Consider the following 13,939-nt stretch of genomic DNA (forward strand, 5'->3'; position numbering starts at 1 on the left):
CACGATGAATGCTTTACACTTTATCAATTAAACATGAAGAAAAGGCTAACCAATTAGGTAGTTCATGCACACATGAAAATATATGATATGCTGAAAACTTTCTTTGCATAAATTATAATTATTAATCATTCAACAAAATTTACCATAAAATATTTAAGAATATGAAAAAAATAGATTGATTTTATTGGAGGAGCCTATGATATAAACCTGTTGAAGGCTTCGTGTTTCTTATTGAATATTAAACAATGCTTCCTTTTAATGAATGAAAATACGGAAGCAATGCAAAATATATATGGAAGCGACATAGCAGCTATATGTTTTAGGTAATGTTTTTAAAAGTATATAAAATATCATCGTAAGTTACATTGTATTCTTAACGAAATCCAACATTTCAGACATGATATGCAATTAAATGAAAATATTTTAATGAAGTCAAACAATAATTTTAAGAAATATTTCATAGAACACAAAGTTACATTTTCCGTTTATTCTTATATGGGATATAAGCTGTAGTAGTGTATCATTCCAATCAAGCTCTTAATGTCACCTTAAAGTTAAATTAACTAAACCTGGTGCATTCACCGTTGTTATTTTATTTCACAGCTATAAAAATAAATCATATTACAAATGTAATAATTCATTTATTATCAGTATTTTCCTAACATTTGTACTGATCAATATCCTGTTGTTCTCATTTCTACTGAGAAGAAGAGTTGTCCAAATGAATGGAACATTGCACATGGCAATCCAATTATATAATCCACTATTTCCTATTTGATAAAAGATATTTATAAAACCATATTCCTATGATACCTATATGATTGTGCGTGATGCAATTAATAAATAAATATATAAATGAAAAAAAATAAAACAATATAATTAAATAAATTAATAAATTAATAAACAACCAACATAGTAAAGACACAACTGTATATTCGTTTAAAGGAGGCTTAGCATGGTTAAATTATAGCACAAAAGACAAATGAACAACACAACCAAAGATGAATTTAGTTATAGTATTAGCCGATTAATGAATTGAAGATTGCATCATTAAACTGTTTTGTCTTCTAGGACAAATACTATCACGGTCCCCCCTTTTCATATCAGAATATGAAATCGATAGGACACCGTTGGATGTATAACTATATGACATAAATACAAATTATATAAACGATAATTATTATTACACATGACAAGATTCCCCCTTGCTCTTATTGGATAAGAGAGTATCAAGAACAGGTCGATATATATATATATAACATATCGACTCTATGTTTCTAAATTTAGAACAGCCAGATCATATGAACTCCGGGATAGGCAGTAAACATTCCATGCGCATTTATTTCCCAAGACAGTTGATCTGTTATACATGTTTTGAAATCTGTTGATTTTTTTTCTACCAGGTCGATATTTCACGACATTGACCTCATCAAAGGTCAATGTGGATGGCTTTCGGTCAGCAAACTAACTCCATTTTCTTCGAATCTTTATAACATACATGTATGCATACTTCCACTTAAAAATATATATATCAATATATTTTGAATATTGATAGTAATTTCGTATACCAGTCATCATTTCCAATATAAAATTTATTATCCTCATAGTTATAGTAATATTGTATATAACATATATTAGCCCCATAGCTAAAGTAATTTCGTATATAACATATTGATTTGATTTGATTTGAACGTATTTTACTGTTTAGACACAATTTAATTGGGTAACAACTTATAAAAGCCCTCTCCACAAATATATAATGCAAAGATTGTGATAGCGACACAGCATACCTATAATGATTTAAAGAAAGAAAAGCAAAGAAAAATGACATTAATAGACCCATAGCTATATAAATTTCGTTTATAACACATAATAGCCTCATAGATATAATAATTTCGCGTGTAACATATATTAGCCCCATAGCTATAGCAATTTCGTATATAACATATGTCGGCTGCATAGCTATAGTAATTTCGTAAATTACATATATTAGCCACATAGCTTATAGTCATTTTGTATATAACATATGTCAGCTGCATAGCTATAGTAATTTTGTAAATAACATATATTAGCCCCATAGCTATAGTAATTTTGTAAATAACATATGTCGGCTGCATAGCTATAGTAATTTTGTAAATAACATATATTAGCCACATAGCTATAGTAATTTTGTAAATAACATATATTAGCCCCATAGCTATAGTAATTTCGTATATAACATATATTAGCCACATAGCTATAGTAATTTCGTAAATTACATATATTAGCCACATAGCTTATAGTCATTTTGTATATAACATATGTCAGCCCCATAGCTATAGTAATTTCGTATATAACTTTTATTGATGGTGTTTTCCGCATATAGCATATATTCATATTTAAAATATTGATTACTGATATAACATATATTGATACATACCTAAATGTTATTTCTTCTTTCACATATGTTTTTTTTAATGTAAATTGATTTGAATCTCCATGATTAAATGAATTATTACTGCCATATATGTTGATATATCAATCGACTGTTAATGATATCTATTTCTGGTTCCTTTCCCTTGCACATGTTTGAATCTAGGCAAATATTTATGGGCTGAAAATTCATATTATTTGATGAAATACTGTTTGGTTTAATTGACATTTAATATGATGATAATTTGATTAATAAACTGAGAATAAGAAATGGTAATCTATATTTCCACAGTTCAAATATGTCTTTTGTGTTGATATATTTGTCCCAAAACATTCATATAGTGTACTTAGTTAGGTTACGGTGTAAATGTACAGAAATATCGTATTTTAATTAAGATATTCAAAATTTAAGGTTGTAATTGAATGATGTCCAAAAATAAGTTCGGAGATGATATTTAAGACGTAAATTTTCATTGAAGAATTCCCTTATTTTCGCAATGATGTGTTGAGAGTGACATTTTATTTGTAGTTTACACTAAAAGAATCTGTCTTGAGTTGAAATAAATGACCTTATGTCTCTTCATGAAATTCACTTCCGTTAAGACACCTGCGCAAATCACGCTCGATTTTTTAAAATAATATTTAAAACCTTTTCTGATACTGCACGTGAAACTCTGTATATACGTTAATTTTGGCGGGGAATTTTCAAACATACAAATTAGATACTTGGAACTTTGCCAAATGACGCGACGATTTACTTGTTTTAAAATAACACTGGAATGATATTTGAAATTTAAAGTTTATCAATAATCTTTTACAAAGAAATACTTATTTCATCTTTTGATGTATGCGTATATGGTGTATCGTACTAACTTGAAGATTTTTCGTAAGCGCATAATGTATTCAAATACGTCATTTCAAGACTGGACAAGTTTTAACATAATGCATAACGATATTTTAACATATAATATAAAATAAGTAACACGATAGCAAAATACACAGATAATAGTAATCGAATTTTGTATTGTACATTAACCTATCATAAACATAATTTTTATATGATTAATACATGATAATTTGTTGCCAAATGATTGATCATGATAGTTTGTTTAACAGCAAATGTAACCATATTACGAGCATACAAGATATATGTATATATTTTGTCTGGACTTTAATGTTAAACTGAAAATCTGGATATATTATATGATCTAAATAGATGTGTAATATGATAATTTCATTTAAGAAAAATAACAATCATATGCTATGCTTATGTCTAAAGCGATTTGAAATATATTTGAGTTAATCTCGAAGAAAAACTCATTCGTAATGAAATGCGTATAACTGGAGTTAATTATTTTTATTATGCGTTTTACCATCGACATTATACAAACACATTCTTATTGAGTGTAATATTATAAACGTCAAGAATTAATCGTAAATCTGGAGTAGTAGTACCTAGGTTAGTCTGTCCCTTAACTGGCAGTATAATGCCTGACAACGACAGCATCATAGACGACCTACATATTCAAGATCTATAAACCAACCAAATGAACACTGTATCCGCACTAAATAAGCAAATATCTAGTTTATGATAGTGTACGATGAACCACAAAATATACCATACCATTAAGGGCATTTCAGTTCCGTCATATAGTGAAAAACAGGGTTATGAATTACCAAAGATTCACACACATACACCTGCAGTTTAACTGGTGAAGAGTCGCGGTTCTCTCACACACACACACAAATACACACGTAAAACGCACGACAGAACGACACACAGGCTATTTTTCGTTACGTAATCATCACTGCCTCTCAATTAACATACATAACAGTCGTGTTTGCTGTACCTGAAATAGTGCTGAAGTCCGGGTCTGTACACGGCAGGCCAGGCTCTCTCTAGACTATGTCATGGCTCACCAACCCTTGAGGTGAGTATGTAGACGACTTATTCCTAAAAGCGTTTCTAATTTTGCATAAATTAAGCTTTTTCTAATTTCCAAAACGAGCCACTATATGACGTAAATGTCCTCTTGGATGACATAGTATGGTTGCCTTGTATTTTAGAATATTAGGAATTTTATTTTTATTTAAAAAAGTAGATATGAGGCCAAACATAAGGGTTGGCATTAGAAGCACAGACCTGTCTGCGTCGATCTCATCTCAAATTGTTTATACATCAACCGAAGGAAATTCAAGTTCTCAATAGCATACATCGCATATAAATAATATCATAATGATAAAAAAACCGATCGAAAATGTCTAAGACACGATATGATATCAAAACCGGTATCTTAATTTGATATTTTATCGGAAAAACACGTATCATAAGCAGTGGCAGACGAATTGCCCCTTAGTGGCCTCTTTAAAATCATGCACAAAGACTGGAAGCTTGCTGTTTCCCTATGCAACTGTGCATTGTAGAGCAAACTACATATCAAGTTACCGATTTCAGTTCATCGTCTTCTCTGTCTGATAAGTCACGGTTATCAAAAAGGTGTTGCAGGTGTATCTACAAATTCGCATTCAGTCTCAATCTCCGACGCAAACAACACGCAGATTCATTTCATAACTTGTGATAAGTTACGAACACAGTTTACACATAATATGTGAAGTCAGAAGATATGCAAAGTATATTGAGGCTTAGTGTTACGTCAGCTTGATGTTGTCTGACCCTGGTGACATATATTTTACCCGTGTTTTAGCGGTAACCACTGAAAAGACAAATATTCCATACACAGAAAATGGTTTGTGTTACTTTTAATTAGATTATTATTGGGAACAATAAGATATATCATTAGTTAATTGTATATTTGAAATCTGATTTTTACAATAATGTGATGTGTGTCATTTTACATATAATTATTTTCCTTATCCTTTTGTCGAAGCTTTTCTTAGAAGATATGAAATTGATTACCTGATTAAAGTTTTAAAAATGCATAGCCGTATACCTTGTATAACATTTAACACTACAACAAGGAGGGGTTTCTTCTGAGGTTAAATATGGTATTAATATTGTTACTTTATCTCCTATTGTGTATTGTGTAATATGTCCCCCTGTGGGCCAAATGTTGGCAATAAACTGTATATAACTTTGGATATGAATGACATATATAATCATTTAATGATATAATATTATATCGTCTCTTTGTATTTTTATCAATGTCACTCTATTTTTCTATGTGTCTGTCTGTCTGTCTTTCTGTCTGTCTGTCTGTCTGTCTGTCTGTCTGTCTGTCTGTCTGTCTGTCTGTCTGTCTGTCTGTCTGTCTGTCTGTCTGCCTGCCTGCCTCTCTCTCTCTCTTTCTATTTGTCTCTTTATCTCCCTCTATTTTTCTGTGTCTATCAGTCTGTCTGTCTCTCTCTCTCTTTCTATTTGCCTACCAGTTTGTCTCTTTGTATCTTTATATACCTCTCTCTATTTTTCTATTTATCTATCAGTTTGTCTCTCTATCTCCCTCTATTTTTCTGTGTATCTATCAGTTTTTCTCTTTGTATCTTTATCTATCTCCTTCTATTTTTCTGTGTCTATCAGTCTGTCCTTCTATCTCCCTCTATTATTCTATCTGTCCATCAGTTTGTATCTTTGTATCTTTATATGTGTCCCTCCATTTTTCTATCTGTCCATCAGTTTGTATCTTTGTATCTTTATATGTGTCCCTCCATTTTTGTATGTGTATCTATCAGTTTTTCTCTTTGTATCTTTATCTATCTCCTCCTATTTCTCTGTGTCTATCAGTCTGTCCCTCTATCTCCCTCTATTATTCTATGTGTCCATCAGTTTGTATCTTTGTATCTTTATATGTGTCCCTCCATTTTTTTATGTGTATATCAGTTTATTTTTGTATCTTTATACGTGTCACTCTATTTTTCTATGTATCTACCAGTTTGTCTCTCTATCTCCCTCTATTTTTGTATGTGTCTATCAGTTTGTCTCTTTGTGTCTTTATTTGTCCCTCAATTTTGCTATTTGTCTATCAGTTTTTATATTTGGCCGTTTCAAGATATTTTTATGCGTCGCTCAGTTTCTCTGTTTGTCTCTTGTATATGTGTTTGTCTCCCTCTATATTTCTCTCTCTTTGATTATCTAACACTACAAAATTGATGAATATTTCTTACCGAGACCCCCCCTCCTTATAATTGCACGAATATACTATACGTGAAGTATACTGTATACTTGTAAAATTTCAGTGAGCTGATATTTCGCAGGTGTCCCTGTCTGGCTTAGTTTGTGGTTATTACATTTCATGTAACCCAGCCTTGTAAATATTCTCAAGTAAACACGTGTTCATATATTTGTGTATATATATAAGAATATTCGTGGGGTATTTATATTTAATGACCCCGAATATAAGGAAATTATACACCCCGCGAATATTACCAAATAGACAGTAATTGATTCCAATGTTAGCCATTGTTTTTATTTATATAATATTTTGATTCAAATTCAATTATATGGACAAATGACTTTTTTATATGTATATATATCTATATTTATATAATATGTATTACATGATTTTTGTTTTTGCGGGAAAAACATGTAAGAAAACTGGTAAAATGTGTAAAAAGGAAGTCACTTTATCTTATTCTTGAAATATTAAAATACTTGTATTATATGATTTAGTAAAAAAAAAAAAAAAAAAATGTATATCAACATAATATATGATATTTCAAACACATTCTCAAACAGTCAAGATTGTATTTAAATCACCATGTCAGACTAAGTGCTGCGCAGTACCTATTTTACTATTATGCATTGCGTTGCGTCTACATTGCATAGAGATGACCTTGCATGCAACGCAAATGTGCGAAATGCTTATTCAGCCGTATACAGAATATCCCAACCCGACACATACCTAAATTTTACCTTGACGACTGCTGATATCATACCACTAGCGCAGAGACAAGGGGAGATAAGTCATATAAATTTACAGGTCTATAATAAGGTTGTGGGATTGTTGGCTATTCTAGCCTAGAAATGTCATATTCTGTCGGTGTATCATAAAATAATAATCAGAGCACATAGTTCAAACGGTTATTTACTTTTTCAATTTTTCATAATATACGTGAATACGAAGTTATATTGATTAAGTCATCAACACAATGAAGCGATATTGCTGTTTCCATGAACAATTAAATCTCCTCTATTAATATTAATGAAAGTATTGACTGGATTTAAATCACAACTTTACAATTTTAGAATGAATACGTTTAGACTCCTACAACTTATTTTCAGATTAAATAATATATGTTCAATGTTTAAAAATCGTCGTTTTATTTATCAGGTCTTCCCGCTTGTAACCTGTAAGTGAAATATGTTCATTTGTACTTTTACAGAAGATTAAATGCAAATGACACACACTCACAGCATTCATGGAATTAAATTCCCCTGTAGAAAAACTAGGTTCAATTTAATTTCAAAATACCATCCCGGAATAGTGATACCCATTTAGTGCAGAATTTCAATTTGAACAGCCGAAGTAAAACCGCATAATAAAACATAATACAATTTTTGATGTAAATTGGAGATCTAAGAGGGGAATGGGGAAAAAATCCTTCGATAAATCTCGATATCGTGTCCTGGGTAGCAGGTAAATCCTCTAATATCCTTATGAGACTATAATCTATTAAAGTGCTCCACAAGTATACATGGGAAATCATTTTTTAAATATTGATGTTTTCAAAAAATGATAGCAAAATTGTACATATGATTTAGCATATAACTTATCAAAATTATAATATTTGGTTGTCCATCAACAAATGCCGAACCTACCACCCTACCATTAACGTCTAACGACGCCCAACAATGCTTACTGGTTACAATTCATAACAAACGTTTTCTTGATAAATGATGTTTGGAATACGAAATATTAAATAGAATGTTTAAACAGGTTCATTCAACTATGATACGAAATAGTCTGTTCAATTCTGCCTATTTTGCACACAAGTCCTCGCTGGTACATATTTACCTCGTATGAAAATGCAACAAAGAAGGAAGTATTTGTCCCAGTTGATTCGATATTCAAGGATTTGTTTCCATTATCACTATGATTCGATATTCAAAGATTTGTTTCCATTATCACTCTTTCCGTGACAGGTGTCGACTACCGACGCCGAAAGTGACAACAGAATGATTCGGGAGATACAGGTTGATGAAGACCCTTGGGAAGTATCATGGTGGACATCATTACCACGTTTGGAGATATTCTATTTCATTGTGCGATATAAAGTCACACGTGGTCGATGCTTGTTGATATGTCTAATGGTTCCATTGTCAGCACTCTCGTCCTCATTTCGAGATTGTGACCGGATTCGACCTAGATGTGTGTGGCGCAGAAGACGCGTATCCTTTCCGAACGCCAGGTCCCTGTTTCATCAACATTCTTTAACTTAAGAACTTCCACAAGAGAGTATTACTACAAACAAAATATTAGGAAGAAAATCTTTCCTTAAGTTAAAAAATATTGGTGAACATGGCTCCTGGGCTTATTTTCTTGTACTTGTTCAAGATACTCAAGGCAAATATGATTTTTTGTTGATATTTTGTCCTCGAGCTAGAATGATAGTTTTACTATTATGTCGGTATTTTCTGTTGCTTTTCTATCATAAATATCGTGATATCTGAGTTTGTGCTATGACCTCTTCCTTACTAAATGTCAAGACAAAGGAGCAGAAAAACAATACCCTCTAAACCTACTTAGACCTTTTCAGGTGATAGAACATGATGTGACATTCAATTATAAAGACAACGTTAATTTGGATATTTATCTTTTAACTAAAAACCACGTTGAAAGTGCATGAGTCAAATACTTTTAGGTTAACAGATAACTCCATCTGAAAGCATTTCTTGACCCCTATCCAAAAACGTTATTAGCCCACAAATAATCGTGAAGGATTTGATTTGGTGATTGATTATAATCGTCAATTAACGCGAAAACAAATCCTGCGCGAAATATAAGTGAGTTTACAGTACTACTAATCATCGTTTACTTTTGACACTATTTAATGTATATAACATATGCTATACCAATTAGCTGTATACTACCATAATATACACTGCATTGTATACGTCAGTACCATATCTTAACTTCGAATACATTGTACGGTATCATGTCATTCTTAAAATATGACAAAGAAGTAATATTACGAAACGAATAGAATAAGATTGTAAACATCATGTCGGTAGTCAATATAGAAGTCCTGTAGTGTCCATGCCTCTTATAGCTCATCATTCGCGAAATTAAAGCCATAAGTGTTCGTTAAATCATGTATTCGCGAATATTTCTGAAGAGGTAAGATCGCGAAAAAAGTATTCACGAAATCTAAGTGATTTAAAGTATGTATTTTCAGAATAATGAATTACAATGTATTATTCTAGATAAGATTACAATTTTTATCTGAGGTACAGTGTAGGTGGAATGCAATGTAATATATATATCATGCTAGCATATATCAAAATGATACAACATTGGTTATATAGACAAAATAGTGTTACATGAAAATAACACTTTAAAAAACGATACTCACTGGTTTGTAGAATTAGTATCGTATAATATAAAATACTAGCCTGTTTTAGGTTGTAAAAAGGTATAAACAGGTAATAACACTATCATAATGTCTGTATTATATAGTAAAAAAAATAATATGAAAAGGTAGAAGAACAGTAAATATGTTTTGATTGTATTAAACGTCACGAAATATTGATTCTAATTTGTAGTATTAACAGTTATTACCTGTATATTACTAAAATATCCTTTGTATTCTTTTTCTTCATTGCTATTCGATATTTATGTAGTGATAGAAAATGTCATTTGCTCTCAAAAATGTGCTATTTTGAACAGGTAAACGAAATATTGATTCTAATTTGTAGTATTAACAGTTATTACCTGTATATTACTAAAATATCCTTTGTATTCTTTTTCTTCATTGCTATTCGATATTTATGTAGTGATAGAAAATGTCATTTGCTCTCAAAAATGTGCTATTTTGAACAGGTCAAGGTACACTGAACTGTTGATTGTCTTATTTATCACAGAACCAGGGTTTTTTTTAATGATGAAGTTATTTCTACTTTTTTTAAGTGTATTTCTCAGAATATAATTATTTCTATTCATTGTTTTTGTCCTGTTTATAGTTTTAAAGACGGGCAGTAATTTCTCCATTTGATTGATTTTTCTCCTTATTAGGCATTTCTGAGAAGAACAATCTGGCTCATTATTTAGATTACATTTGTAATTTCATTACTGTTTCACGATACACAATATAAAATTTAAAGTAAACAAAAACAAATGGCCGGAAACAGTTAAAGTGAATTAGGAAAATACAGATGTACGGTAAAAAAAAAATTCAAGATGGAAACCTGATTCACGTCATGAGTAGGAAGACCGGACAACACTCAAAAATATCTTTCTTATCATTTAACTTAATATCTAAACACAATATATGATATACACTTGTAGATATTGATCCAAAGATATGAACAAATTATCGAAATTGGCTTATAGTGCCCATGATTTAACATATACTCTAAATAAACCACCCATTAACAGTTAATTGAAATAATTTCATCTGTGGGTAAAAAAAAACATTAAAAAAGTTTATGGAAATTATTCCAGGTATGCTGTCGATTAATTGATTACTGATATTATCTATATTTGATATTTTGTATATTTACCAACAAGTTTTAACTAAATGTATATAGCATTACTACATAGTGAAAGGTGAAAGTCAACACATACTGTGGTGTGTGGTAAAATTGGAATTCAGCGTCTAACCACAATATAACACCTATATATCCTTTTAATGATGAACTGTCTAAATGTTGAATTGCCTGTGGCTTGTGGTAGGACTTTTCTGAGAGTCATAATGAATACCTTTTCATAAAACATGGTCGACAGTATTATGCCTATCAGAAATATATATCATAATTGATATATTCACCAGTTCGCAGGTGTCTGTATATCTTTTGTAACTTTGTACTGAAGCTGATGTAATTACACTTAATGATTTCTCTGTTGGGGGGGCTGTATATATCAAGTAAATATGTAACTCAATTAAAGGCAAACTTATACTCACTACTATATTGCTGTTAAGGTAAAATTTATTCAAGGAACCAGACAATCCAATTTCACGATATCATTTGTTATGTATTTAAATAAATATATTACATATATATTTAGATTACTGTGGAATATGAACAATTTCAACACAGATGCTTGAACGATATGTCATCACATTCCGTATATAATTTTCAAAACATTATAGATGTGTTTGACATGTTTATCAGGAGAGCTGTTTTTTTCTTTTTTTTCATTTCCTTTTTTTTTTTACTAAGAAGTAAATCGCTGTAACTTCTAATTAACTTTAATAATTGTAAAAAAAACAGATGATGTTATGAACCAAGTGGTACATGTTTAATCACCTCCGATTAATTTTAGCAAGCAAAATATAAATATTTTATTACATTTCTGTTGAAATCGGTAAGATTTTGGTTAAAATTAAATGCTCTGTCAGTTATTTTATCTCATGAAATGAAAATCTGAAATCATAAACATTGATATACAAAGTGTACTGTTTACCTATAGGGACAAATTCATCGTGATTTTACGTATTGGGAAATCAAAACAACGTACTGAAACTTAAAAAAACCTACAACTTGTGACCTACATTAAGTAGGTTTACTGTGAGTAAGGTAAAATACGTTAAATAGTTATACACTTTTTGAACGAATTGTGGCCTGATTTTACTACCCAAAATATATAATGCTATATAGAAACATAAAACCACACTGATCATTTATTTTGTTCTTTGCATAGCCTTTGTTTCGAAATACTTCTACCGGCAACCTAAAATGAAAACCGACACATAGTGTTTTGTAGTACCATCAGAGTTAGAATGAGGAGCATGCGTGTATAAGAAAATACGGCTATAATGAGATGGCTGTTTCTGTATGACGTCAGACATGCACCGATTTACCGACTTCCAAGGAAAACACTACGCTTTACTATATAGATCCTTATTTCTTTATCATGGACATTTCTATATCAATACCAATTTTAAATCAGTGATTACCTTGTATCAATTGAATGAATACATATATATACAATGATGTTAAATGAAATATATATTACTTTATTTAGATCGCGATATCATGAATATATACAGGATGTGATGATTATAGAGTAACAAAAAACCTAATGCATTTCGATCGCTATTTATTTAAATGTAATTCTATAATTACACATTAATCGTAACAAAGGTGATTAATAACGATTTCTCTTTACCTACGTATTTAAAGTGAGCCAATTCTATCTCTTTTTTTAACTAGACTATTTTTTCACATTAAATCAGAAATGATATTCTCAGATATTAAATCACTTATTCGAAGATATATACACAACAAAAACTAAGATTAATACTATGTGGATATAATGGAAAATTATACGTCACGTTTGCGATACAAGTTTATCAAAATACAAAAATACCATATTGCCAATTAGCTAGACTATTTAAGTAAAACAAGACACAAGGTTAGACTGGGAAGCAGTGCTGTCTATACACATATACTACTATACTACTATATTATAGACAAAAAAAACCAGAGTTGAAACCAAGGCATGAAAGAATGATGAAGTTTCTTCCATTGCATGTGACAACTGTCAAGATTTCCCCAGTCGTTTCCAAGAATGTACCTTTTTTTTCAAACATTACTGATGATATAGTTCAACATGATTAAGACACTGATATTTCATTGTACAACAGATGCACAAGACAAAAGCATCATTCAAAACAAATTTAGAGTTACATACTGTAGAGCCAAAATGTGATTAAACTGTACCGTACATCTGCATCTCACGTCTAGGACTCGTCAGTGATGTTAAGGACTTAGAGTGGTCATTGGAGGCAATTAAAAGACCCGAAATAGGTCGAAAGAAATATCCGGTCACTATTTCGTATAAATTAAGCCATGTCTGATTGAAACCCTGTCTCATAAGTTTGTTGATCAAAATGAAAAATGCAAGCTTTGATAGACTGCCAAGAAGTTGTTGTAAAATTACTGCACATATGAGGAAATAGAATAACTGAAAGCCTTAACAATGCTGCTCAAAGACCTTTGTCATTCTATGAAATTATGAAAGTAACAAATATGATTAGGAATGTTCCATCATTTTCCATGATGCTATACCTAAATATGCATGCAAAAATATTCTCTACTATTATCTGAATACCGACATAAGAACGAAATCACAATTTTAACTCAAAAATAGGTTTTCTGCTCTAACATTTGTCCTGACTGAAATTTAATGGAGAAAAGATATTGACACAAACACATCACGATAATTCTAACAGAAAAAAGAGCAACAGAGATAAGCAACATAATAACGAAACTGTAATTCTTACTCGAAATCGATAAAACGAAATATTAACAGAAAAACTAGAATTGCATGCAAACCCTTTAAAAAGTAAGAGAATACTACCATGTGTTCCGAAAGAGTAAGCGTCTTCTGTCTAATCTACGACACCCGCC

The 13,939-nt window shown here is 30.8% G+C and overlaps 1 long non-coding RNA gene across 1 annotated transcript; it reads left to right on the forward strand.

The window, feature by feature from the left end:
• Positions 1 to 3,655: 3,655 nt before the first annotated feature.
• LOC117340316 lies at positions 3,656 to 10,526 on the forward strand. The gene is made up of 2 exons (XR_004535432.1): positions 3,656 to 4,343; positions 8,510 to 10,526. It is a non-coding gene; the product is annotated as an uncharacterized LOC117340316 (long non-coding RNA).
• The last annotated feature ends 3,413 nt before the right edge of the window (positions 10,527 to 13,939 follow it).

Source organism: Pecten maximus, chromosome 13 (genome assembly GCF_902652985.1).
Source record: "Pecten maximus chromosome 13, xPecMax1.1, whole genome shotgun sequence".
Taxonomy (NCBI): domain Eukaryota; kingdom Metazoa; phylum Mollusca; class Bivalvia; order Pectinida; family Pectinidae; genus Pecten; species Pecten maximus.